Source organism: Buceros rhinoceros, unplaced genomic scaffold (genome assembly GCF_000710305.1).
Source record: "Buceros rhinoceros silvestris isolate BGI_N320 unplaced genomic scaffold, ASM71030v1 scaffold9788, whole genome shotgun sequence".
Lineage (NCBI taxonomy): Eukaryota > Metazoa > Chordata > Aves > Bucerotiformes > Bucerotidae > Buceros > Buceros rhinoceros.
Genome location: NW_010427422.1, coordinates 20,853 through 26,860, shown reverse-complemented (window position 1 = coordinate 26,860; position 6,008 = coordinate 20,853).

The window sequence follows — 6,008 nt, the reverse complement described above, 5'->3', positions numbered from 1 at the left end:
GAAGAGCGGACGTCACTTCGTTGTGTCACATCACTTTTGCTACATTTATTACACTTCTCAAATGAGATAATTTTAGACCGTTTTGGGGTGAGGAGAAACAGGGGAAATGGAAGGTGAAAACCAAAGATCAAAGCATGGACCTTAACTTTTGTTTTTGGATCAGCCCTGTTTTGGAGGAAATTGAGAGTAATTCTGTGTTTTCTCTGCATTTACTAATCTTCTGCAAACCTTCAAAAGGGTCCTTAATCCCATTTTTAGGTATGGATTTTGGCATGTTAGGGTTGAAATCTTTTTTATATCAAAGGAGTAGGAGTTAGTTTCAAAAACCCTGTTTGGTGCCTCTGGTGTTACTATAGCTTATGGTGGAACAATAGATTAGATACCTTCTTGGGATACTTTGGTATTTCTTGGGAATTCTTCTTATGCCTGAAACTTATACAACTAAATGCTTCTGGGAAACAAGTTCCTAAGCTGCAATGGATACCAGAACTAGGCACTACTTGTAACTTGAAAATGTAAAAAACAAAGAAAGAGAAGGATGCACAAAATGGGTTACTTTACTAGGAATTACATTCCCTGCATGCACACCTTTACAACACAGAGTTCAGTTACTGGGGAGGGAGGAAGAAGCAGAAAGCGTCTCACATCATAGGCTGCAGGTCTAACCTGCTTTTGGGTTGCTGCTCTTCTGGCTTGCTCGATCAGGGAGGCAGCTAGACAAGGCAGGACAGAGTTTCCAACAAGCTGTCTCCAAAGGCCAAAATCCTGAGGTGCTGGCTGATCCACCTTCACAAGTTAACAGCTTGTTGTGATCACACTTCTTCACCGTAAACAACATGCTGAGAGTGAGCCTACACTGGCTGCTATGGCGTAATCCTACTGCCCGTGGGGCAAAACTTTTTCTGGAGAGACCATCTTCTGAGGCTTCAAGAAACCTAACATAGTGAGCTCAGTGAGAAAGTTTTGGGGACAAATCTCTGCCCTCCTGCAATGAGTGGCATTTGCCCCTGGCTTAAGGACTACTTAAGGAGCTCCAAAAAGGAGCTCCCCCCATTCTCCACTCTTTACCATAAAGAGATTGTTCTACACTGGGGAAACACGTGGTAGCACAGTCATTCTGTAAATCCTTCTCTGCAAATCTCTAATGCAGGGATGCAATCACAGTAGGACTGTGTTTGTACCTTCTGCTGTGGGACAGAGCCTGAGGAGCTCACACCTGAGGAGAGAACTCACTGCAGGTCCTCTGCAGCCAGAAACCATCTCCTCCCAGGGAGGCACCGTAGCGGGAGTTGAAACTACAGAAATGTCAGGAGGGGCTGAATAAAACTGAAACAACATGTTGTTCCAAAATGGCACCTCTGCAGAGGTAAGTGGTCCCTATACTGTGTCTCAGTCCAGAGGTTAAGCTTTCCTCTCAGGTTGCACTCCTGAAGAACCCTCGGCTTGGACAACAATTTGCTCAAGGGAAAAGCAAGCCTACAACAAAGAGCAAGCAAGAAATACAGAACAAAATTATGGCTGGTGTTGGGAGTTCTATTCAACCATGTGATGCAAAGTCATTCCCTTAAAATAACCTGAGGTTTACAAGCTGCTGTTATAGAGGCCCTCCCCAGCTTAAAATATGTCCCCCTTCCAGCCAGAGCCCTGTCTTCACAAGTTGTGCTGCAGCCGCGTCTCAGATCCTGCTAGATAATTTTAACTCCCGAGCTAGAATGGGGCTTATCTCTGAGGCACATCTCTTCTGCTCAGATAAAGACAACTTCCTCTAACTGCAGATTAGATCAGCAGGCTCAGTATCTGTACCTAAAAGCCACACAGCTAAACACACTGCCTCTCTCCAGTTCAAACAACGCTTGCTGCTTTCTCAACACTAAAGAAACAAAACCTGGACAGCTTCCAGCCTTTCCCTGGCTTTAGGACTGATGTTTCTCTCTGAAAACACAGCGGCACCCAGCAGGTGTTCATGAAATTGGCCACAGCTCCACAAGCTACACAGCTCTGGAGAAATAATGGAAAAAAAACCCATAGCTTCACCAGCCACTGCAGCATCATGCTGCATACAGGGGCAACAGAAAATGTACTTCTACCAAACAGAAGTAGAAAAATTCCTCACAAAACTAAATAGAAATCACTGGAAAAGGACAATGCTCTTTAAGGATCAATTCTGTTCTCAAGGACGTGATTTTATCATGTGCTTCAGTTGCATCCATGCACAAATTTTTACCTGTCCTGCTTACACAGTGCCGTTGTGTGATCCGAGTCAACTTCTCTAATAAATACAGTGCAGCCTTCTCTGGGACTCGGTGGCTCTCCTTCCCAGACTGGCGCACCCTCCCTTCGAGAAACTGCTTGTAAGATTGTTTTGAAGATGTTCAGTCTCTCTTACTTGCAACAAGCATTTTTAAATTTGGTAAAGGAGTTTGCCTTCAGTAAGAGGGCTGTCATTGTGAAAATTCATGGTCATTTTGCTAAGTCCTAAGTTATTTGCTAAGTCCTACTTTGAACAGACCTTGTCTCTGGCTAATTCCTCAGCTTCCCAATGGCCCCACATACCTGCATCTTCTGCACCTTACTCCAGCACACCGTTTCACACTATGTACATGCAAAACATACCTTTGAAGGTTGGTATATACCGTATATCCCATACAGCATATATAAAGGCATTAATGAAATTTATCCCAAGCCTTCTCCCACTAAGCCACCCCCATCCTCCTCTATACAAATTCCCAGAAGAGTTTTGCATTACAAAATGAAAATAATCCTAACAAAAATATCTCCTGTGTTCCCCCTAAAAACAGGTAAGTCATACAGGCAAGGTCTCAGAGCATGCAATACCAGTCCATACTGCAGACTGGTACTTTGGCCCTAGAAATAGGGGCTTTGGACCAAAGAAGAGGTGAGATCACCAACTTCCCTATTTTTAAAAGTTCCTAAAATATATTAGTTACAAGTTTTTCAATTCCTTCAGAAGCCTCCTTAGTTGGACTTTCAAGGCCCGTTTTCTTGTGGAAAGTTAAAGGCAAATCTTAAAGCTTTCCAAACCATCTTGAACCAAATGTTCTCTCTGCTCTCAGAGCCACTAGGGCTACATCAGGTGAGACAGCAATTATCAGCAATTATTTACAACGGCTGATCGGCTCCTACACATTTTCACACCTCTGAGCAGCAGAGAAGTCCCTTCTGAAACCTGAGCATCACACAGCCCTCCAGGTTAGTTAGTTCTCTATATGATTATGTGTCCATGTGCAACATGGCACACGTGCATTTTATTACTCATACACAACCCACTGCTTTCATTAGCCGCTGAACGGGAGGAGCACACAGTGATGTTTAGCTCTGGCAGTGTTTTTCTTCAGCCCCTTTCACTGTCCTAGAGAAGTGCTGGGGCAGCAGCAAGATGGACCTGTCTCAAGGAGCGATTTTGCAAGCTGGGGTGGGGCACTTCCCCTTTTGGCTTTTCTCCCTTCTTCCCTCCCTCTGCAGCCTTTCCACACTTTCACTCTGCCTCCACCCAGCTACGTGTGAGTTGCAGCAGATTTATGTAATGGCAAGCTGTTGTGGTTGGCCTGGTGGCCCCTCAGCAATGGCTTGTGTCCATGCACTCAATGGCTGAGCTCCTTTTAAGGAAATAAAGCACTGAATCAGCTCAGAATGAGGACACCTGCTTGGAACTTGTTACTTGTGTAAGTCACTGCCTCTGAATGCCCACGGCTGGGAAGGAAGACACCAGGATATGAAGGCAATGCCAGGTTCCCAGTGATCCTAGGCACCGATGCTCTCCATCTACAGAGACTTCTGCTTCAATAACTAGGTTGTGGGAGGGAGGAAACATCAATTACTTGACATTTCCCACTGGAGGAGAAAAATGTCAAAAAGCTCTTTCCTTCTAACGTCTCTACCCATACTAGTGTGCTCTGTTTTAAACAAATAGGTATTTTCTAACCTCATATAAATCTGTCTTCTATTGTGATGTCAAGGATCACCTTGATTTGTTACTTTGGTCATCTTCTGTCAGCTGTCCAACAGTTCCAACCTAGTTTCGTGAGATGAGTTCTCCCCACCTCTTCCTTTCAAAAAGAATATCTGAACGCATTATATATTCCAGTCTAGACCGTAATCTGTGACTATGGTGGTCAGTGAGAAGCCCTTGACTTCTGTGTTGGGAGTCTAAATGGCCATCTTCAGCATCAGTCAGCTGCCTGTTCAGAAATGGTGAGCTCACAGCATCTTTCTGAGGCCGGTAGCGCTGTGAGACGGCTCTGTGTTTTACCCATTTATGGCGAGCTACCATATGGGCAGTTACGGATCAAGGAAGGTACAGGTTGCCTTTCTAGGCAAATGCTGCTACTGCAGTGAAACGGGGTCTGACCTACAGCTCACTGAATCATTAGCTTCCCACACATGGTTCGAATTAGTATATAGTCCCAGAGCCTTAAATCGCAACTCTCTACCACATACAGGATATTCAGCACTGACAATCCACAAAAGGTGCACGCAACATTTAACCCGAAACTTGAATGGAGACAGTAAGAATCAGCAGATATTTCAAGTCAGTTCCTATGTTATAAGTTAGCATGGGAAACAAGGCTGCAAAGCACTAATTCTTAATGGAATGGAATTTCAGTGTAAGGGAATTTCTGAATAACTTAGATCAAAATTTCAAAAGTGTAGTTAGGAAAGATGGTAAAATGGAGTCTCTAGTGCCTTAAAGAGCCGTGAAAATCTAGCTCTTTGCTTGTCCGAAAATGTTCCTTGTGTTTTCTAGAAAAACTAAATGTAGAGCAGGTGGGTGTAAAAAAACTAAAATAATAAAAAAGTTACAGGTGCCAGATCAGCCTGAGAAGGAAATTTGGGGTGGAGAAGAGGACAGGGAAGGGAGCAGATCTAGTGGACAGAGCAGCAGTAATTCAGTTTGCAAGAGGAAGCTGCTCAACACATAGTGGCATTCTTGGAGTTACAACATTAAAAACATAGCAAGTTCATGGAGGAAATGAAGAGACAGAGCAGTGACCAGAATACTTTTTTTTTAATGTTTCTGCTTTGCTGCGCTGCTTGGGCTTATTACTAGAAGCTGTTGATGACTCCTTCCACAAATGACCATTTCACACTCACCATTTTTGCACTGGTTAGAAGCAACACATGTCTTGGGTGCCTTTGCCTGGGGACACAAGTCAAAGCGTACATTTTGTGAACCTCTGGATATCTCCCTCACGAAATTTGCACCGTCTCTAGTCTTTTGAAGTGAAACACTCAAAATTTGAAGGTATCCAGTAAAATGAATTTAGTGCTTTAACTCCTGAAGCCTACTACACCTTTGTTCTCAGAGTGAGAGAGTTCTCTCTATCAGGTCAGTAGCATCACGTGCAAGTCTCAGCCTAGGGTTGGAAGAAGGATGCAAGGTTTTTTGAAAACATGTGAAGGAGCTAGAGCCTATCTTTCTCTTCTAAAAGTAGTTTATTTCATCTAATCTTTGGCCTTTAAAATGCTAAATTGTTGAAAAAGGTAATTAAACTTTTGACTCCAGGGTTAAAGGTTCCATGAAGTGTTACTACAAATCTGAACAAGCAAATGGTCATTTGAACATTTCTGTCTCACAGGCTGGTTAAAATTAACAACAGATTTCTCACCTAATTTTAGTAAGATGAGGTAAATACTGTTTTCATACAACAAACCTGCAATTTCCATTGTCACCTCTACAACACTGCATGTACAAAAAAGCCCTCCAGAGCCTAGCAGCTCTCTTTCGTAAATGTCTGACTCAAATCACCCTTCCTCAGCGCAGGCCATATGGACAGCTGATCTCTCAGGGCTTTACAGATTAAGTTGAATGCACTGTAAATCACATGTTGAAATACAGCACAGTGCATGGGGGATTCCCTTCTGACGAAGGAAACAGATGGGACATTAAAAAAAGTCGTATAGAGAAAAACTGTTGCCTGGTCATATCTGCTCATCAGGGGGTCTTTACATTACTCTGTCACCTATGTATTGTTCTTCAAACCACTTTT